General features: G+C 43.4%; 1 protein-coding gene across 4 annotated transcripts in view; it reads left to right on the top strand.

Annotated features, from left to right (window-relative positions):
• hivep3b (HIVEP zinc finger 3b) overlaps positions 1-22,878 on the top strand; it is a 44,030-nt gene that overhangs the window by 2,308 nt on the left and 18,844 nt on the right. Inside the window, exon 2 of one of the 4 annotated variants that reach the window (XM_035909991.2) lies at positions 13,057-13,227. The exons of 1 other annotated variant lie outside the window; for it this stretch is intronic. The gene's annotated coding sequence lies outside the window, so the exon portion shown is untranslated. Of the gene's footprint in view, positions 1-13,056; positions 13,228-20,831; positions 20,891-22,878 lie in introns of those variants that run through there. 2 more of the 4 variants (XM_006795922.3, XM_006795923.2) reach the window with 2 other exon arrangements.

Genomic DNA, 22,878 nt, shown 5'->3' on the forward strand with positions numbered 1-22,878 from the left:
TGGGAAACAAAGAACACATGTTGAAGTGTGGTAAGAGGGCACATCTTTCATCTCTCTGTGGCTGGTCACTAATCCTGTTCCTCCGAGGCACCGGAGAAGAATAGATGCGCTGTAGTGCTCAGAGGCAGTAAACAGTAAACCAGGAACAAGTCTTGGACACACAAATTGCACGAATGCGCACCGAGTAAAATGGAGGCCAGGAGTGCCAATCTGGCAACTTCACAAATGCCCCACTAGCCCAATAATCCTTTTGCAGGCATTCAGTACCACTATAATGCATTCTGAATATTAAAAAGCATTTTCTTCACTTATCTAGCCCTGTGGCCTTCTGTGTAGTGCATGACTCTGCTCTGGTGTCATTTAGGTCAGTGTGTGTGTTTGTGTTTGTTTGCAGGGGTTACAGTTGTTTATCAGTGTCTGGCCTCCACTCAGCCTCCTACCCCGGGCCTGTGTATTGGCTGGCCCCTTCAAACGGAGATAGAGTTTCGTTGTGTTTGCCAGGCAGGGACCAGAGTCGGTGCCGTATGTGTGTCAGCGCAGCCACCTGGCCCGCTCCCACGTGTGCTCGTCCAGGTTACACAATGATAATCTTGGACGGTGATGTCCGTGCAGGTAGTGAAGGTTCTTGCAGGAAGAGAAAGCGCAACAAAGTGGTTACTCGCTCGAACACTCCCTCCGTAAGCGTTAATCATTACCCACTCGAGCACCATTGGTAGCCAAGTGGAATGTCGAGAGGTTTGCTGCACGTAATGACAATCCTTCTTCGAAAATAGGCGACAAGTTGATTACATCCTAACTCCCAACTTTTCTCGAGACCCAATAAATTGCCATTATCACCAGATTTGTATTTTCTGTTGTCGTCTTTAGGATATGCAACAATCTGTGTGTTTTCTCCTTATATCAACACGGAGTGCATTTTTGTGCACGGGGTTCGCTGTCTGCAGCGGCCGGCGTTTTGCAATACTTATTGTTGTAGTATGATTGTAAGCCTCTGAGCTCCACACCACAGGTATGTCTGAAAGGGGGCTCCGCCAGGATATCACTGCTGAGCTTTGTGTAATACTGGGGGTGAGGCTGATCAGTGCTTGGAAAAAACACAAAAGCAAAAGTGATAACACGCACGATAAAGTTTCAGCTTTAGAGTTAGCAGTTATGTGAAAGAATTAAATCGCACTTTTTGGAGGTCAGGCATATAATCCTCCAGTTTGGTTTTTTTTTTTGGGTTTTTTTGCATCTGTTGCCTTGAAAGAAAGAGAACGCACCCAGTGTGCGTATTGATCGATGGTGCAGGCGAGTTATTATATTTCACTACCAGATATCTCCACCACTTTCCAAATCTCTCGCTTTCACTCGCCGACTCCCAAGACACCGCTCTGACCACACCCCTCAGCGTGCAATGCATCTGCACAGATTGCAATCTCCAGATGATGCCTGTTCACCGCTCCGATCTGTGTTCATTAACTGACACCTGCAAAGATAACTAGTGTTTACCTCTGCTTTAACTCCTCTGAAATCCTATTGCTGCGTCCTCAGATGCAGCCTCTCAATCTGTCTCATCTTATATCAGTCCCATGAGAGTGTGTAAACTATGCAGGCGATGCAGACACAGTGCTGAACACTTATATAGTTATATATATTTATATGTGTGTGTGCATGTCCTCATACTAGCTTTCCCTCCTCTCTTTAGAGCTGATTTCTCTCCTCTCCTCTAATGGAGTCCTTTGTCTCAGTGAGTAAGGCACTCCTGCAGGAGCAGTAAGCGAGGATTGGAGGGGATTTCTGCTCCGCAGGAGGGTAAGAGGGCTTTGGGAGGGGAGAATCCTTCCAACCCTGCCGTGGATCTGCCGAGCAAATCAAGACAGCAGGCGATGCTCCAGCACAATCCTCCCCAGCCATGTCACTGTCACTGAAGTGGGGAGGGAGGGAGAGCGCGCCGTTCTTTCTTACTTGCTGTGCCTTATATGATGTGAGCTGTGTTGGCTTACGGGGAACTCCGGGGCATGCCCTTATTTATTTATTTCTTTACATATATTTGCCATGCCCTGCAGTGTGATCCAATATATCGGTCGAACTGGTGAATACGATGCTGTATTAAAAATATAATTAAACCGAAAAATGCGTTTGCACACGTGGGCTGTGGGCTGCACACGTGCACGTATTTGCTGTTTCTCACAGTCTTTCTAGGCAAGCTATGCCCTCACGTTGTCAGGTAAGGTCATGCAAAGAACACCTCACTTTAGATGCTGTTAATTATGCAAGAGTGTGGTCAACTGGTGTCAGTTGGGAAGGCCGTTCACTCTTTATACTTTAAAGGTCACGAAACTCCCCACATTTTGGTCTGTGTTTGTTCTGCGTTAGCACCAAATAGCTCGTGTTTTTTTTGTGGTTTTGTGATGCTGCGGATGCTTTGTTGACATCCTGTTTGAGGTTAAAACTCCCTTTATAAGTCTTCAGATTTTGCAGTTGTCAGTACACTGGCATTAAAAGGAGGCGTATTGACACACCACGTGTTTACATACACTCTGCACACTTAGATATATTCTGTACGTGTTTGCCTGTACGATGTTTTTGCTGATGTCTCCATATTGCAGCCCCTAAGCGCGGGTGTCTGTTTCACCTAATTGAAGGTCAATATTTGCATGAGCATTCCTACAGATAACTTTCCTAGCTTGGCCTAGACAGAAGACAGAGCGACTGCTGTACTTCAGTAAAATCAAAGTCATATTCCAGTCTAACACTGTCACATGTATATCGTCACGCTACATTGGTGCCGTTCCAAAGCAAAAGGTCTTTCCTTGCTTGCAATAATTGCAGGAGATATGGGGGGGGGGGGGAGGAATCTTCCTGGTTTGATTTTGTCGAACAGGTTTGATTTATTTAGGCAAGGTCTAAAATTTGCAAAGATTACAGGTTATTTTGTTAAATATGTCCAGGAACTGATTCAGAGGAACTTTTTTTTTGCACTTGGATAATTCAGCAAACTTGTGTCAGTCTCCCTAATCTGATGTCGTTTTTTGGTCAGGCTTTAAATGAAATAAATCCAGAAAAATGTAAAAACAAAACTTGTTTTTGTAGCACAGCTTCGAGTCACTGTTTTTAATAGTCAATCTAAGTCGAGTTAAGCTTTTAAAATAGCTCCACGTGATCAACAAACCCATGTTTTTCACAGGCAAACAGAAAAATTATCACCCTGGCTGTCATTGTAAAATTCCACCAGTCCACAGGCCCGTGATTTCCTGTTTATTGAGGAATTAGCGTTATTATAGGTGTGCTTCGCTATCTGGCTTGGCCTCTAAATGAGGAGGGAGCTAAACAGTGGGCTTTCTGACACTCTGATTGTCTAACTGCTTACATTTTGTTGCCTCATTTTAGAAGCAGACGGATGCAGTTTGGGCTGTGACAGAAATCTGTTTGTCTTCTTAGCCTGAAATAATGTTTTAGTTTCTTGTTTGTTTGTTTTTTTAAGTTTAAATTTAAAATTTCAGGTCTCAAAACCACGTTTGCTTCTTTTAGTTGTCTGTGTGAAAAGCCTCATAAATCCTTACTGAGACGAGTTTATCCGTCAGCCTCAGAATTAACCAGAAGGCCTGCAAGTATGTGAAGGATGTCCACAACACGCCGTGGCTTTAGTGAAGTAATCTCATGACACATTTGTGACACAATCTGAGTGGATCAGCAGGCAAAGCACGAGCCCCGTTATTAGGGGATGTGTGGAAAGAAGGAAGAAAACTGTGTCTTTTATATTTTGGCTCTTTTTTTGTTACACAAATGTAAATATATTTCTTTCTGCACTTATCATGATGACCACGAGGTATTTGTCACACACACACACCCACCCAACTGTCTGTACCATGCCTCCTCTAGAAACTTCCTCACCCTGGGAGAGGATACTCCCTTCCCTCTCTCCGCCTCCTGCCAGTGCGAAACCCCAGAGCTGCTGACACAGACTCACCCAGTGTAATTGGGAAAATAAACAGATGATAGAAAATGGAAAAGTAAAAGCATGTGGATGTTTATCCACAACTGGATGCTAAAAGTCTTGGCTTTCCCGGGAGCTAAGATGAATGAGATGTGAGTAAAGTTGGGAGGAGACCTCTCCCAAAACACAGGGCAAACTGTGGAGGCTGAAAATCCTGCAAAATAAATCTATCCATCCATTCCTTATTCGTCCCTTTTAAAGGATTTGCAGTGCTATTCAGCTAGCGGCACGCAGCGGTGAAATTAAATTAACTGGGTGTTATAAGTCAAGTCATAATTAAGGATTTGCCACCATAACAAAAGCAGACGACTGCGGGAGACACGAGAGCGTTTATTTTTGGAGGGAAAAGACAGAGATTGCTGTAGGAAGCTCTTCCCGAGTCTGAGATGTTACAGTGGTTTTTATTATGTAATCCTGCTGTCCTCAACAACCTCAAACAGTCAGCAGTCCCAATGTTTGCACCCAGGTAGTCCCCCACCTCCTCCCTGTTTTTTCTCCCAGCTTTGCTCCGTCAGCACAGTGTTGGGAGCAGCCCCAGCTTAGTCACTGCAAACGCTGTTTTCTTTTCTTTTCTCATCAACATTCTGCAACTCTAATATGCTTAATGGTAGTGCCCTTTTCCTCTGAGGACCCCCATCTCCGCCTCCCCGTGCCTTCTATGTCAGCTTAATGACAGGTTTCCCAGCGAGGAAAGAGGCCAGAGTTAAAGGAAAAGTTGGGTCATTAAAGCAGTCTTACGCCGTCACAGGGGTCCTCTGGCTCAGTTGGATTCATGCCATCTTTCAGTCTGATACCAGCTTCCACAGAGAGCGCTTGAGATGCATGGCTGGGAGCATGCGTTGAAGTAAAAGACAGAGGGAGAGTCCTTTTCTCTTCGTTTCGCCAGGCCCAGTCTCTGTTTCGCACTCTCTCAACAGCCTCCAGGTTTTAGTGGATGCTCACAGCAAATCTGAGAAGCTGATATTCACGAGCTGGAGTGGCAGGGGCTGGATTCCCACTTGCAGCCCCCTAAGTAGAGTGTCCATTACTGTGGGAGTGCCTAAATAACACAGAAGGAGATCAGGAGAAACCCTAGTGAGGGTTTGGGAGAGGACGGGGGCTGGAGGGTGTAGGATGGAGAACTGCATTCTCCACTGAGATTGTAAACCCCGACTGAAATTGCTCTGCAGGATTCGATGGTTAGGTGCATGGCGTGCACTGTCTCATGAGTGCGAGCTGTGCATGTTGCAAGGATAGAAACTCCCTTTCACTGGTTACAGTTGTAGCTATTGTTCACGGTGAGCACGGCAAAGCACGTGTCATAGGTTAACTGCTGTTTTCATCAGGAAGTTGAAAACGTTTTTTTCTTCTCCTCAACTTTTTCTTCTTTCTTTCTTCCTTTTTTTTTTTTTTTTGCTCGTGAAGCACTAAACCCAGGAGCTGCAGTTTGTTTTGTTGAGGGTACCGGTGTTTTACCCCATCAATCTATGTAATGCACAGTTTATTGCTTTTCTGTGTAACTACAGTGTTATCAGATTATCCCCAGTGCAGTTTTTCATGGTGAATAGTGTGCTGCATTGTATTCTGCCTCTCATTTGCCAAGGCCTGCTGACTGTGTGTCATCGAAACGCGGCCAAATAGCGACGTTATCATTTTAAAGCCAAAGGTTGTAAAATGCAGCAGGTTCTTCTATGGGTGGGAGTGCAGTAACACACTTTCTACTGCAACTGCTGTTACTGTTACTGAAACCGTCCAATTCAGTAATGTTTTTCAAATTTTTTAGAAAGTTAGGATTCATGCCGAAGCTGCCAACACATGCCAAACCACAGTTGCTGTACTCACAGGCTGGGCAGGTCTGCAAACACGTCTGATTTTCATTTTTTAAATTTTTTTTAATGTTTATGGCATCGGTACAGGAAGTGTTCTCACTGACTTTCAATCAGTCGTCACTCGTCCACTTGTCTTTCGCTCCATCTTCTCAATCAGAGCCTCCTTGATTTCGCCGTTTTTGCAGAGAAACTGTTTTACTTCGACGGTATGCACAGTCGATGTTTTTTTTTTTTTTGAGTCAGACTGCTACAGTAATGAAAGTTATCCTATCTGAGAGTCGGCAGATTCGATTTTCTGTCTTTAGATTAGATTTCCACTCTCAGTTTAGCGGCTCACTGGAGGGCACATCTTGCCATTTGTTTGAATTTTGTGGGTTCAGACTTATGACTTGCTCATCAGCTTTTTACATGGTCTCTAAACAAGTTTCCGTACTTTTAGAAAACTCTGTCTGTTACAGGAGTACACGGCCCGTTTTCATCTTTTACTCTTTTCACGATGACATTAGACACTCGGGTCCAGTTCAACCTTATTTTATTTTAAATAAACCTTATTTTGGTTGAACTGATTTGTTTAAAAAAAATGCATTTGATTTAACTCTGGTGCTGTTCTCAATTCATGTGCTTTCTTTTAGTTGAAACTAGACTGGATCTGTAGAAGCTGACCATAAAAACCAATGAATCAAACATGCTCTTCATCAGGGTTTCCCTTATTTTTCAGCTTTCTAGAAAATGAACAGACTTTCGTGACTTATTGATTGTTTAGCTTGTAGTGTGAATGCAAACACTTGCACTTGTCTGTGTTACAGACTGAAAAGAAGACAGAAAATCAAGTCTGTATCTTTTAATCTTTGTTCCATGTTCTCCTACCTCACAATATTGACACTCTGGCAAACACCGCCTTACTGCGTTATACATAAATACTTTATTCAGCTAGAAGAGTAACCTTCACACCATGCAGTAAACCTTCAAGGCTGCATGATGACTAAAAAAAAAAGTTGATCTAAATCTAATATCAAAAATAGCTCCTCCTCAAATCAAGGGCACAGATTTGTTTTGTAAATTTAGAGTTTGATGAGTTTTCTAAGAGGTTCATCTAAAAGTGCTCTCTGGGTCCAGCAGTGTGAATTGGAAATGGGGAAAATTAAATCAGACAATCTGTCCAGCGTGCATGAAAAGGCATCTCCTCCTGTCCAACTATGATATAAAAGCTTAGCATGTAAGCTTGTTACATGGAAGTCATCCAGTTAGAGGTTTTCTTTTCCTTAGAAGAGCAGTTCAGCAGTTTGGAAACACACTTATGAGCCTTCAGTGGATATTTAAAGTCGGAGTCGTTTGTTATGGTAAAATGCTTTAGTATAATACAGACACACAGTCAGTCACAGCTCTGTCCAGTAATAAAAACCTGCCTGATTTTAAACAGGTTAAACAAATCACTGTTTTAAGGAGACGCCTTATGAGCTTTGTGAGAGGTGCTGAAACTGAAACAGCCCATCCGACCTTTGTACCCCTTTAAGCTGATTGGCTTTAAGCTGTAGCCTCATGTTCAGTGGTTAGATATGAGCGTGGTATCATGTTCCCCGAAACCACTTTAACCACATGTTTAGTCTGGAAGACACCTGTCAGCTTATCACGCTGAGCTTCACCTCTCAGTTAGCCTGCCATCCAATTATTGTTGAGCATGCAGGATTTCCCCATCGTCCAGTGATTATTTTAACCACTTTATTTGCTTCATTTCTCACCGTTGTCTCTACAGTTTATGCTGCACAGAGCTTTGCTCCTTCACCTGGTCTGTGAAACTCCAAGGGGATCTCTGATTGGTTGCTATTTATAGGACTTTGTCCCTAAACACTTTGATTTAATCTGCAGGGTTGGAAAAGCCTCTGTGTTCATGCCGCTAAGTATCTATGTACTTGTTTAAAAGGTGGACGGTATGCAAAGCAAATGGTGCCAGGCAGCTAGTTTCTTCCAAAGTCTCCAGTGGAACCGGAGTGCCACATTTAAACAGGGAGATGTAAGAGTTTTGTGACTTGCATTGTCAAGGTGTTGTTTTCAGGTGTTGTTGTGCCTGCAGTAAGAGTATTGGTTACGATAGCATTTGATTAATCGGTGATAGAATTGATACTTTTGCTTCGTCATGCACTCGATCACGCTCGATTCTCACAGAGAACATTCTGAGCGGTAACATAATGATCCGCTGTGTGTATACTGAGACAGAGAAGCCTGTGAAGCCCGGCTTAGGGCAAGTTCAGAGACCGTGCTTCAACCTGGATTGGATGACAAATCAGCCGTACATAACCAGAGAAGAACTAGCAGGAAATCAATGTGTCTGTCCACCTATCCTACATCAATACAGTGTCTCATTTGCTCACCATATGCCTGTTGTTCTCGCTGTCTTTCTCTCCTTCTTGTTCTTTCCCTTTTTCCCCCTCTCATCCTCTCTCTTTTCTCGCTCTCTCTGCAGTGTGGTTCTTTGAAAGCACACTGCAGACAGCATCTCTATTTTAAGGACACCTTTGTTTTTCTGCTTTGTATTCAAATGATCAGGCTCGCAGGCAGAAGGATGCAACTCTGGAGACGGGAGGGATGGAGGGAGAGGAGGGAGAAGAGGTGGCGAGTTGGCTTTTGGAGTCAGGTTTCCCTTAGAGTAGATCTTTACGGGCCGATAACAAATGGGGGAATGCACAGTTAATACCCCTAAAGCGGGTCACATGACCTTTGGGCTCAATTACCTCTAGTTTGGGTGGTCAGGAGAGAGAATAATGCTCATCTACAGCGCGTGTGTCACATACCGTAAACGCACAATATGACACTTCACACTCAGAGGCAGCGTGCCTTTGTAGTGATACGGCAGCGTTACCATGTGCGGCCATCCCAAACGGCCAAACTAGACTGTACATCCCAACGTGAGTGAGTGTAGCCAGTGACACATTTCTGTCTGTCTGGGGCATTTGGTTTGCAGTAGTTTTTGCCATGGTTCATCTAAAGCGTAAACAAAGGCATCACACATAAATTCTGGATCTCTCACACACTCGTTAATAGCAAATTACCTCCGTAAAGTAGCACTCGGGTTTTAGTATTGGAATGAGAGACAAGTGCAAGTGTTTGCTCATTGCTGGCACTTTGTTTCTAAGCAGCGTGCAAGTGTTGACACACTCATCTTGACATCTTAATTCTTCCTACCACGTGTTTACAGTACAGTAAAGCTATGTTTCTTTAGCTCTCTAGGGTTTTCAGCTGGAAAGACGAGATGAACGAAGGGAACGCAGCATGATGATTATGCACGTTTGTTCTCATTAAACCTTCAGTATATCCATATTCCATTTGTCTTGTGTTATCAGACTGGATTAGGGCTGCCACAAACGATTATTTTGATAGTCAACTAGTCACCGATTATTTTTGCGATTAGTCGACTAATCAGATCATGCATCCATTGGACGTAAAACGTACAGCTTATTGCACCAGCATGCGTCTGCTCTTATATAACTATCATTAGCTTACAGCTTTAAGTGTTTAAGGTATGTGCTAACAAAAAATAAAGGCAAGATGATAGTTTATAAAATTTTAATTAAATTTGCAGATTGTTTCGGTGAAGTTTAATAAACTCCTTGCTATCTAAAATATAACAGGACACCGGAGTATATTCTCGAGCATCTCACACTTCTGATAATCAGTTGTCTGCTTGATGTTTATTCAGCTGTATAAAAACTATAACTTTAATCTCAGCCAAACCGATTTACTCAGGAACAAATAAAATACTAAAAAAAAGCCAAACAATAACATTTTTAAGTTATCTAAGTGACTTATATATATTTAACCTGAGTAGCGAAAGACAGCAGTGGGTTTGAAAACGATTTGCCGGGAGTCTGGTGTTCTCACCGGCTCTAGTGAGCTCTGCCCCCGGCTAGCTATCGAGCTAGTGGGTAACAGACTTCGGAGCGCTTTTCAAAATATGTGGTGTCTTGATAAACTGAGCAGATATTTGAGGTTTATACAGTTACATTCTCACCTGAAAATATGTTAAACGTTTATTTTGTGACCCAGAAAGAATAATAAGAGTAATATTAAAACTAACTAGCTGCCGCCATTGTTGGAAACTGAGCTGGGCTGCGCTATGAATTCTGGCACACAGCTACTTCTTCTTCGGGGTTTAACGGCAGCTGGCATCCTTGTACATGCAGTGCTGCCATCTTCTGTTTCAGTCCGTTATTACACTCTTAAATCCTACCACTTATTCCTGCGTCTTTTGTGATCTTACAAAGCTTCAAACGACTCCTCGACTATTAAATCAGTCGTCGACGATTTTGATAGTCGACGTAATCGTGACTAGTCGACTAATTGTGGCAGCCCTAGACTGGATATGATTTCATCAAGCAAAAACGACAAGCTTTCCAGTTGAAAACTTACAGTATAGTGAGATAAAAACATATCAGAGCAGGTAGATGCTTTATTTGACGCTCTGGTTTGGTTTAAATACAATCTGAATACATTTCTTTACTTTCAGTGCAATGGTGGTCAAATATTTCTGTGTTTGTTCATTGTGACAATTGTTTTTCACCTTGTTAGTGTGCAAGGAGTGCGACCGATTGGCAGCCTGTCCCAAGGTCTCACCCTATGATAACTTTACCCTCCCTCAGACCTTAAATGGGATACGCTGAAGCTGGATGGACTGATGGATGTTTGTGGGCATCAGGAAAATCACCTTCATGTTTTTCTGTGTTTTATCTTCAGCTACTTTGACACAAAGGCATCTGCTGTGATGCTCACACCTTTGATAAAGTCTTGTGTGTGTCAGCTTCCTTTTTATAGATACAAAAATATGTAAATGTACTGATCTGAATTATAATATTTCTGACTGTCAAAATTTCCCAGATTCAAATCGAATTGAATCGAATCGAATTGAATTTAAATGAATTGTGGATCGAATCGATTCGGGACCTTGTGAATCGGAATTGAATCGATTCTAGAAATCAGTGACGATACCCAGCCCTACCAGGTAGTCCAACTTCAGTAACCCTGCAAACGCCACTGCTGTTTAGTTTTCTGTCTTCATTTATGTTGGCAGTGATAGCAGAGCTGTACATTTGAATTAGTTTCAAAAATCTCTCAGTCAGAACATGGTATGAAATGTTTAGGTGGAAACTAGCGAGCTAACTTCCTGTTAACTTCTAACTCTGTTAAATTTAATAAATTCTGTTTTCATGGATGCCTGGATGTTAAACTTAATTGTTACACCTGGTAAAGCAGCAACGCTGATGATTTAATTAAAGATGAAAGAATTTAGACCATTTTTAACTCGTAGTGTTCGTTTGACTTTGGGACCTGAAGATGGCGGAGTTTTGGACCCAGATTACTCCGCGAAGCTCCTCACTACGGCAGCCGTAATGCTCTGACAATCCATCAAGCAGTGCAGCTTACCAAAGTTGTACTAAAACATTTTTTAACAGATTTCTGCCAAAATCGGTTCTAGGTCAGTAAGCACAACCAGAATTCATACATAAGGCACACTCTTGATTTTTGAGAAAATTAAAGGATTGTAAGTGTGCCTTATAGTGTGGAAAATACGTTGTATAGAAGAAAAGAATATATCGTGATATATATCGTTACCACACATGCTTCAAATTATATCGCGATATAAATTTTAGGCCATATCGCCCAGCCCACAAGGAGTGTGACCGATTGGCAGCCTGTCCCAAGGTCTCGCCCTATGATAACTTTACCCTCCCTCGGACCTTAAATTGGATACGCTGAAGCTGGATGGACTGATGGATGTTTGTGGGCATCATTCAGTTTCCAGGTTTTGGAAAGGTGGTTTGTGGCATTTGATCTCAGATGTTGAGGATGGGGTGCAATGCTGACAGCGTTAATGCTCACGGAGCTGGGAAAATTAAAAATCTCATCACTGTCATTCATAATTACTTAAAGGAAAAGTAAAAACTTATAACACTTTTCTGCATCTGCACATTCAGCAGATTCAGCATTTCATGACTCCACACAGAAAACGTGCAGTTTGACTTTTTGTCTCGATTTCCGTGCGTGATTGACTGTTTCATTCAGACCGGGGGCATTGGTCTCAAGACACAGAGGCTGAATATAGTAAATGCATTTGACAGCCTTTTAAAGTTGGTCTCAGATGGCAAATAGATCATTGAGGACAGGTTGTAGGCACTTTACGAAAACACGAAATGACCACATGCGAGAGCCTTCTCTCTCTCTCTCTGTCCCTGCCTTTCTCCTACGCATTTGCACATTCTGTTCTTCTCTGTCTTGTTATTCTGCGTCTCGCACTCTTTCCTTCTCTCTCCATAACACACACCTCCACTTTCAGAGAAATAAACACACAAACAGACGGGTTGTGGCACACGGCGTTTGTATGTAAGCGCATCGGGTCTGGAGGCTGACGAGGCGTTGATGCGTCAGGAGAGGCTCTGTTGACAGGCCACTAATGCAGCGTGGCACCAAGCAGAATGGTCAGCAGGGCCTCGCAGTGGAGGAGGGAGAGTAAACTGTAAACCGACACTTAGACTGAATGGAGTTGTTTGTCACTGTGGGTAGCAATTACTTGGCCTGGGCTAGCTTTGAGTAAACTCCCTGATCAGAAGAATGCCCTTCTGCCAACCGAGCAACAGGAAGGTGGGGACCGAGGTTTGCTGTGTTGATACTTTTCTGTAGGCCAACTGTCATGTTTGAACACACTCAGGGTGAGCGTCCACCTGTTGACTCTTCCCCCGTGTCTGTGTTTGCGTAGGCCTCAGTAAAAGCACGAGCAGCTCCAGCATGGCGGCGTGGATTAATAAAATAACCCCCTACTTAGATGTGCAGATCAAGCTTGACGCCGGGTCACGCGCCAAGCAGCCAGCGCTAAGTTGTACCTGTTGCAGCTTCACACAGGATGCAGTACAGCAGCTGCAAAAAGAGGAACTAGCACAGGCTTTTCCATCGCTGGGGAGCAATCCACTTGGGTGACTTCATCGAGAAAAATAGATCGATTCAGCAAAAACAAAAGTAACCGCACCAAGGGATCGCTGTCACAAGATAAAAAAATCGCTTGATGTGGGAATCTATAAACGCAATCAGGGTACTCTTTGACTATAGCATATTTCCCCCCTCATTGTTGGGTAATCTGAGAACTTTCTAACCTTTTTATACAGCTAACCTGCCAAGAGATTAAGGTGGATGCTTTTCACGTGCTCGTCACATGGCTTTAACACCAAGAGCTGCATCTTTGTCCCCTTTCCTTTCAATTAACTGGACACCTTCATCTCATCGCAGGTTTGCCTCGAGCCAACACTTTTCAGTTCGCACCACGACTAAGAGAGCAAATATAAAGCAGCCAAGTGTGAACGGCGGGTACGGTGGGCTGCGTGGGAGACTGTGCACTGTGATCTTGACATCTACGCATCACTGAAACTTGTGAGCGCAGGGAGGACAGCTTTTGAAAATGTCAGTTCCTCTTTCTATATTTATCTGCTCAAGCTAACCCCTCCCTCCCTCCCTCCACAATGCTTTGTCACTCTTTTATGTCATTTGCATGCTGCAAGTTATGCATTCAGATGTGTGGCACTGAGCTGTCCGAAGACAGGTTTTGTTTCTCTTTTTTCCGTTTGTTTCACTTCTGTTACAGTAACTCCCCATTCAGCTGCAATGCGTTTGCTCACTTTGAAGTTGTTGCATGTCAGAAGACCCTTTTTTTGCCTTTGAAGTGTGAGTCAAAATGATCTCAGAAGACTTTTACTAATACTGTGCAGATATATAATAACCGGGTTTAGCCGTTACACTAGAAATTGCAAATGATATATTGCCTCTGTATATGGTAACACTTACCAATGAGCACCAAGCTACTTTCCATAATCACTATCCTCTGCAGCCATGCGGACGCGATTTCCTGGTAGCTGTCCTCACAATATAAAGCTTACTTTGTCAGATATATAGACACTGGCACTAAATGATGCTACAGCAGCGCGGTAAAGAAAAAGATCATGAGTATGCTGTGCGTGGCTAAAGTTGAGAACTAACATAGCGAAGGAGTTTACCTTCTTTTGTTTCTCAGAAAAGTTAGAGGAATAGCCAACAAGAAAGGGGTTTAGTATTATATTATTTAATATTTAGATTATTTATTTAAAAAATAAAATGCAGAGGTGCTGAATGGAAAAAAATGGCTATGAATGCTTTGCAGGGTCGGATATCACATCTGCTCAGGGTATGTATTGATCGGCATTAACAAAAGACTTGCATGTTCAACTCCATTAGCTGGCCGCTTGGTTCCCTTTCTGTAACTGCTCATTATAAGATCAATGGGTTTTTTGATACTTTGGATTTGTAAATTTGGCTTTGCTACACTATATGGACAAAAGTACAGCTATTAATCTTTGAAGTCAGGTGTTTTCAGTCCCATCGCCACTGAGTGTCTTTACAAACATTTGTGAAAGGATAGGTCAATCTAAAGAGCTCATTGGATTCAATTCAGTTCATTGGTGGCCAGTGTTGGGAAGGTTACTTTTAAAATGTATTCCATTACAGAATACAGAATACATGCCCCAAAATGTATTCTGTAACGTATTCCGTTACGTTACTCAATGAGAGTAACGTATTCTGAATACTTTGGATTACTTAATATATTATCATGCTGTTTACAACTACATGAATGTACTATTGCTGTGATTTATTACTGTTACTGAAGGTCCGCGGCTCCGAACCGTAGTAAAGGGACCTCTGGCTAATACGGTGGGTTCTGTGTTGGGCTCGTAGCCGAAAACTAGCTTTACTTTGTTGTCTGGGTCAACTTTGCTAGCGAGAGACAGAGAGAGGCGTTGAAAGGCTGCTCCAACTAAACTTACAGTGGGGCAAAAAAGTATTTAGTCAGCCACCGATTGTGCAAGTTCCCCCACTTAAAATGATGACAGAGGTCAGTAATTTGCACCAGAGGTACACTTCAACTGTGAGAGACAGAATGTGAAAAAAAATCCATGAATTCACATGGTAGGATTTGTAAAGAATTTATTCGTAAATCAGGGTGGAAAATAAGTATTTGGTCAATAACAAAAATACAACTCAATACTTTGTAACATAACCTTTGTTGGCAATAACAGAGGTCAAACGTTTACTATAGGTCTTTACCAGGTTTACACACACAGTAGCTGGTATTTTGGCCCATTCCTCCATGCAGATCTTCTCAAGAGCAGTGATGTTTTGGGGCTGTCGCCGAGCAACACGGACTTTCAACTCCCGCCACAGATTTTCTATGGGGTTGAGGTCTGGAGACTGGCTAGGCCACTCCAGGACTTTCAAATGCTTCTTACGGAGCCACTCCTTTGTTGCCCGGGCGGTGTGTTTTGGATCATTGTCATGTTGGAAGACCCAGCCTCGTTTCATCTTCAAAGTTCTCACTGATGGAAGGAGGTTTTGGCTCAAAATCTCACGATACTTGGCCCCATTCATTCTGTCCTTAACACGGATCAGTCGTCCTGTCCCCTTGGCAGAAAAACAGCCCCATAGCATGATGTTTCCACCCCCATGCTTCACAGTAGGTATGGTGTTCTTGGGATGCAACTCAGTATTCTTCTTCCTCCAAACACGACGAGTTGAGTTTATACCAAAAAGTTCTACTTTGGTTTCATCTGACCACATGACATTCTCCCAATCCTCTGCTGTATCATCCATGTGCTCTCTGGCAAACTTCAGACGGGCCTGGACATGCACTGGCTTCAGCAGCGGAACACGTCTGGCACTGCGGGATTTGATTCCCTGCCGTTGTAGTGTGTTACTGATGGTGACCTTTGTTACTTTGGTCCCAGCTCTCTGCAGGTCATTCACCAGGTCCCCCCGTGTGGTTCTGGGATCTTTGCTCACCGTTCTCATGATCATTTTGACCCCACGGGATGAGATCTTGCGTGGAGCCCCAGATCGAGGGAGATTATCAGTGGTCTTGTATGTCTTCCATTTTCTGATGATTGCTCCCACAGTTGATTTTTTCACACCAAGCTGCTTGCCTATTGTAGATTCACTCTTCCCAGTCTGGTGCAGGTCTACAATTCTTTTCCTGGTGTCCTTCGAAAGCTCTTTGGTCTTGGCCATGGCGGAGTTTGGAGTCTGACTGGTTGAGGCTGTGGACAGGTGTCTTTTATACAGATGATGAGGTCAAACAGGTGCCATTCATACAGGTAACGAGTGGGGGACAGAAAAGCTTCTTACAGAAGACGTTACAGGTCTGTGAGAGCTAGGGATTTTCCTTGTTTGAGGTGACCAAATACTTATTTTCCACCCTGATTTACGAATAAATTCTTTACAAATCCTACCATGTGAATTCATGGATTTTTTTTTCACATTCTGTCTCTCACAGTTGAAGTGTACCTCTGGTGCAAATTACTGACCTCTGTCATCATTTTAAGTGGGGGAACTTGCACAATCGGTGGCTGACTAAATACTTTTTTGCCCCACTGTATTGTTTTCGGAGGAAAACACGAACACGGTGTACAGTCGAGTCTTAATAGCTTACTTACAACTGGGCTCGTCAGGCACTCTTCTTGGCTGCAGTGGTTATTATTATATTTACATGCTTCCAGCTCCCGTTTTTGCTCGATGACAGCTCGTACTTTTCCTTTTTCTCCCTCCCTCGCTCACAGACACATAATGTGTACGGCAGTCCATTCTCCCTGCAGCACGGACTACATTGCCCATGATGCTACATTCTTTAGAGCTATACCGGTTGCATTCTGCCTATTAGCTTAGCACAACAACAAAGGCCTCTCTCACCCAGGAAACACGCAAAGAGAGAGAGTCACCCTGTAACCATGGCAACCGTAACGCTGCCGCTTGAACAGAACGTAGCTGTCAAACAAAACCCAAACAGTCCTGACCCGCGACAATATGAAACAGGGAAGTACCGCCGTGTAATCCATTTATTTCAACAAAGTAACTGTATTCTAAATACCACCTTTTTAAACGGTAACTGTAACGGAATACAGTTACTCATATTTTGTATTTTAAATACGTAACGGCGGTACATGTATTCCGTTACTCCCCAACACTGTTGGTGGCATAAAACTGATCATTTTCTTCAAGTTTTCTTTAGATGTTGAAATGATTACAGCGTCGTCTGCATACCTCAGGTTATTAATGAGGCGCCACTGACCACAATTCCTGGCTTCATTCAATCTTGCACATAATGTACTCACTGTACAGAGAAAACAGGCCAGGTGACAGCACACACCCTTGCCGTACACCTCTTCTGATGTTGACAAATTCTCCAATTTCATTGTTGCTTCTGATTGCCGGACTTTGTTCCTGGTAAAACTTCTCCATAATTCTGAGGTCTTTTCCATCATCGTTCAAAGCGAATAATAACTTGATCAAATGTTTATGGCTTCACATAATCAAAACATAAGTACAGATCTTTTCGGACTTTAGTTGCTATTTCTGCAAGAGTTCTCAATATTTATATAGCGTTTGTTGTTCTTTTGCCATCGTTGCAACAAGCTTGTGAAATTTGTGGTATATTTTTAATGAGAATCGTTTAGGAATTGCAGCAACTCGGCTACAAAGCGACAGATCCTATTAAATTACAGAGCGGCGTTCACTGAGTGCGTAAACGTTACAAATGCTTTGCCATCTCCGTAACTGCTGACTTCAGGAGCTCCTCTGGCATTAACATCAGAACAGAAACTGAGTGCAGGGAGCTTCATGGCGTGACTTTCATGCTCCTATAGGTGGAGCAGCACTTCTGTCAATACAGTTTATTTCCTTAATCCCGTTGAATGCCAACAAGCAGGTACCCTCGGGAAAAACATGTCCAAAATAGTTATGCTGACAGTTTGTTTTAGATTTATGGATATTTTTCATCGATCAGATATTTATTGATTTGAACCACACATTTATTTTGCTGCTTCAGGCTACATTAGCAGCCACCAGTGGAAGGCACGCAAATCTCCAACTGAACTCATAGTGTCGATGCAAACTGTTTGATTGGCCCATCTTCTGAAAAATAGTACTGTGGTCCAAATGTGCTAAAATGTAGCAATTTCACATTTTCTGAAAGTTCCTACAACCTGTCCTCGACATCCGAATAATATCGCATCAGCATCTTAGTTTGAGATGGATGGACATTTAGAAATGGATGTTGGACGATGCATTTTAAACTTTGGGTATCACATTAACTGCTGGAGCCTTTGCATGTGGAGTTTCTCCAGCTACAGTTTCCTTTGCTTCCCTCCAGCTGCATGCAGGTTACTTTCGCTGCATGCAGCTCTGAATGTCAGAGCAGTGAACAGGGCAGGCAGCAGATTATCATCACAAAGCATGTATAACATTATTTAACACAGGTTAATTGAAGATTCTAAATCCGCCATACGCGTGGATGTAAGCCTGACTGTGCTGCTCTATAATGAGCCAGTGTTCGTTGCCCAGGAGGTACCCAACCCCTGGCCCATCATCTGGGAAAGGCTTTAACTCCCCTGCCACCTTAGTGGGATAAGCAGTTCAGAGAATGGATGCATGTTTACACTAAGCCAAGGGATTGTCCAGCAATCCTTTTTCCTTTTTGAAATGACTCCATTTGACCTCAGCTGAGCAGTGCTCACTGTTTATTGGAGTCCTGCCGTCAGGAGTATAACCTGACGTGTGGCCTGTCAGAGATATTGCTGTGATTAAACTTGTCATACTAAGTTTATATTCTGAAGTGGAGGCTGAGCGTGAAACAGTGACACAGTCAGAGCGTATTTTTTTTGATTAATGACCAGATTTAGTGGTTTAGTTCTCAAAAGACACTCTTCTTCTTTGTTTTGTTTTTTTGTCTTCCAAATATAAACAAACAGGTAGGTCAACACCGAGCCACTGCAGCTTTTGTAGACTAGGTACGCTCCCTCTTTAAATGACTCTTATTCCTATCATAATACCACAGCTTTATGGACAGAGGGGTTCAGTTTACTGGAAGACCACAAGTCTGAAATAATCTGCCCATGGAACAGAGAGAACCCTCTCTACATGCTACCGTGTTTGCCCACTTTACTGCCTATGTCTGCAGTTTATGAGGTGAAAGTCCAAAAATATGTCATCTGTATGGTTGTCTGTAAATGCGCAAACCACTCATTTGGTCTAAATTATAGTCTGTGGCCGATTCAAAACGGCACAGTGTTTCTCATAAAGCACAATGTTTGCATTTTAGGTGTTGCTTGTCCCTGCATTATGTTATATATGAAGGTGTCTGCAGTACACATGAAGCTGCCTCGTGTGACCGTACCACAGGGGAGCCTTTGTTTCCATTTACTGTAAATGAGCGCAGCTTTGCATACTGTAAGTCTCGCTTGCTTTGGGCCAGTGGGTAGTATACGGTTACCATTTATTATAGCATAATGAAAGTTTTATGTCCCACCTTCCCAGTTGCTTCTCTTCCCATTTTAATTCACTTTTCAAAATATGATCTCTCCTGTTCTCCTTAAGCCATCCTAGCTTTCTTTCTTGCTCCAAATCCGACTGTTTATCTGCTGCTCGTTCCCTGGCCTCACTAATCATTAGGTCTGCGTAAAGCGACTTCCCTGTCAATCACTGCCATAGTGGCAGTTTTGTTCCCGGGCGTCAGCCTCCACCCCCGACATCCCCACCTTCCCGTCAGAAGTCTTCAGTCTTAGGAACAGAGGACAAAGGGATGACGGATGGGTGAAGGTCCCTCACAGGGAAGTACAGTATAGAAGGTGCGTGCTGTAAATGGTGACAATGAGCACATTCAGGGAGACACAATACAGTGGCTCGGCCAGCAGCCTGTGAGAGTAGCCCAGCATCGGGCTAGCACAGTCCCCCTACAGCAGTCAGCCGCACAGAGCCAGGGGTAATCACCAAGTCCTGAACAAAACTGCTATTGAATGCGACCAAATAAAACAAGAGAGGAAACACGAACCAGAGGAGGAAGAATGGGGAGACGTGGACAATCCAGCCGTGGTGCATGTGGAAGAGGTGACGTAAGCAAAAAAGAAACGTGAAGAGGGGAATAAAAAGATGGTGTGTGGCAGAGAAGGTTGAAAAGAGAAGCATAAAAAGAAATATGGAGAGCAATTAGAGCTGGAGACAATCATCTTTTTCCAGGCGGTGAATCCCAACCAGGTCAGCACGTGTTGCTGGCCTGTATGGATCCATGTTCTCTCTGCCTGCCTTCTGATCAGCGGGCCAGCCATCCGCTCGTTCTGTGTGCCGGCTCGACGCCGTGCGAGTGTGTTTATTTTAGAGTGTGTGACTCACACTTCCTGTGCTCTGCCAGTGAGGCAAAGCTCTGTGGAACAGCAGGACCGCCGTTCATTCTAAATTCTCTCTTTCTCTTTCTCTTTCTCTCTCCCTCTCTCCCTCGTGTTGCACTGCTGATAGGCCTAGCCCGAGTTCTGCGTAATGCGGGGGCTTGCTTGAATGGATGCCACTCTGGAATTCATTTACAGATGCGGCGCAGTGGCACTCTGGCTGGAACTGGAAGGTTTACGTAAACGAGACACGTCCATGTCAGCGAAAGATCTGTCACTTAGGAACGAAGGCTGCTGCCGTGGCACAGTTGCCACTACAATAAGATACGTTTGTAGATAAGGAGGCGATAATTGCAAGGAATCGCCTCCAGGGTCCTGCGTTGCGGGGGAAAACCCCGTGCAAGACCTGTTTGTAATCCTGTCTGTCGCGGTGTGCCACAGCCGCGCAACGTGACGAGTTAAAGAAACAGCAGCCGACGATCCTGTCCTGATCGTGTAAGCCGGAGGGTTTTGGTTTCACTGTGACCGTTCTGTCGGCACTAAGAAATGTGGCAATTAATGATGTTACTGCAATGAGGCGATTTTTTTTTTCAGATGCTCTGAGTGTGAGTCGCCTTTAGTTTCTTCTCGCCACATCTTTTTCCTCCTCCCTTTGCATTTGTACAGTGGAAACATTCATTTAGTGTCTTTCTCGCTCCCTCTTTCTCCATCTCTCCTTTTTTTTGCTTCACCCCAAGCCTCTCTCTCCCTCCCTCTCTCTCTCTCCGTCTCTCACTGCAATACACCCACTCAAACAGTCATATCCGCTCTCACTCTCTGGCTCTCCCAGCTTGTCTCACAGTGCCTGTGAAGCGTCTCTAAGGGGGAAGACCAGACTGCTCTGTCAGGTAATCTAAACTCTGTCTGTTTCTTTCCCTCTCACGCTCTCTCTCTTTCTCTATTTGCACCCCACTCACCCTATCCTTTTCTTCCAGCCTTCCTCTCTTATTTTGATCCATCTAATCCATTTAATCTTCCTCGTTTCACCTTCTCTTTCCCTCATCTTACTTTAGTGTACTTGTTAGCCACAGTAAACAGGCTAGTTAGTTATTAAGAGTCACATTGTTGGTTATTGTGTTTGAAATATTTTTTTATTGCAAATTTAAAAGTTTAGTTTCTTATTTTTGAGCAATCAATAACCAGAAGAGTTTGTTTTTTTTAGTTGAAGGATTCAAGTAGTTGTCAATAAGTCTTTTTCTGTGGTTAAAGGACATTAATGAGAAACTGAGCAAATTAGAGTATGGAGACATTACAATACAACTTAGAGATTTAGTTAATGTCAGAGTCTCCCTCAACATCCGAGTCTCTGAGGAAGTTTTGTGGAAAAGTGGATGTAAGTGTAGGTTGTCGCCAATTAAAGGTGAAGACTTCTGAGTCAAATTCTGGGTTATAATTCAAACTAAGTCGCTACAAAAGAAACGGATGATTTAAATCCGAGACGGTGTCAGCCATAAATAAAACAACGCAAACCTGGCAGCTTGCAATTAAGCCCAAGTTGTAGTCAGTTAATTGTTGCGGTTGATTTTTGTGAGCAGAGCGGCAGATTTTGTGCTGCCAGAGATGTAATTCAAACACGGAGGTGTGCATTACCCAGCTGAGCTCTCCCTTGTTTGATTTAAAGACCGGTATTGACCTGCAGTTCGCTGGCTCGTGTTTAATCAAAATGAACACGGCGACAGTTTGTGAACTGCCAGTCTTGTTGAAGCCCTGCGAAATCCTTCTTTACACCCAGAGGTACGGCGATCCCAGCGCGTCCCGCAAAGAGCTCTGCGAGAGAGCGAGTGAGTGAGGACTCTGGTATGTGGTGTTTTGTCAGACAGCGTTCTCCCTACCACGCGGCTGACGGCGCTGATATCCCTTGGCGAGTGTGATTTTCAGCATCCGTGGGGTTTTTTCCCCCCCCTCCTGTCTATCAAATCAAACTATTCCTGCCTACGTTTCTGCGGTTCAGACTATTGTAGCATTTTGGGTCCAAGTTTGATCGACAGCTTTTGGCGATGATGGCAGAGGTATTAGGACTTTTCTCATTTTCCAGTTACCTTACAATTTTAGGAATGCAGTAAAACTTCTGTGAATGCTGAAAATGATCAATTATTGGTTCAAGATGTCACTAAAAAGAGGTGGGTCAGGGGTGGGAGGGGTGGAGTTAGATGTCAAGGGTCATGCCAACTTGTCAGTGCGTGCACAGGCCAAGCAGTACCTCTCCTCACTTCCTGCTGCCAGTGTGCGTCTGTAGTCAGAGAGGATGCTGGGAGATAAATTTAGACCTCCAGCTCCCTCTCCATCTGCCATTGCTCAGAGTAGGCTGGTTTCCATGGGAACCTGCACCAGGCTGCTGCCAGTAAGAAAGAATGGGATGGGGTGAGATCTGTGTGTTTGTGTGTTTGAAGGGTATGACAGCAGATTTTTTTTTTTTAGACGGCACGTAAAAAGGTTTATTAGCTATCAGAGTGTAAAGTATCCCTATACATTAATCTTATCCGTCATAACCAGCTACATGAATACGTCAGAGTCTCGATGAGGATATGACGAAGGAACACAAAACCCTCCCCGTGGGCCAAGTTTGAACTTTTGAGCTAAGTGACGGATATACTGAAAGTCAGAATGAAAGTTAGTTGCGTTGTTGTACATGTTAATCGAAACCAGTGCAGGAAAAAAAAGTAATTAACGGCCAAACATATTATTTTGCAGATATTTACCGTTATTTGAAAGACAAGTTATCTGAAATAATGTTTTTCTGTGGAATTTTAGCTTTTACTTATATATAGATAAAAAAGGTAAAGCTGCAATGTGTAACCACAGCTAAGCACATGCATTTTCTGGTGAGGGTTTTACA

The sequence above is a fragment of the Neolamprologus brichardi genome, chromosome 11, assembly GCF_056152115.1.
Source record: "Neolamprologus brichardi isolate AB-2024 chromosome 11, ASM5615211v1, whole genome shotgun sequence".
NCBI classification, from domain to species: domain Eukaryota; kingdom Metazoa; phylum Chordata; class Actinopteri; order Cichliformes; family Cichlidae; genus Neolamprologus; species Neolamprologus brichardi.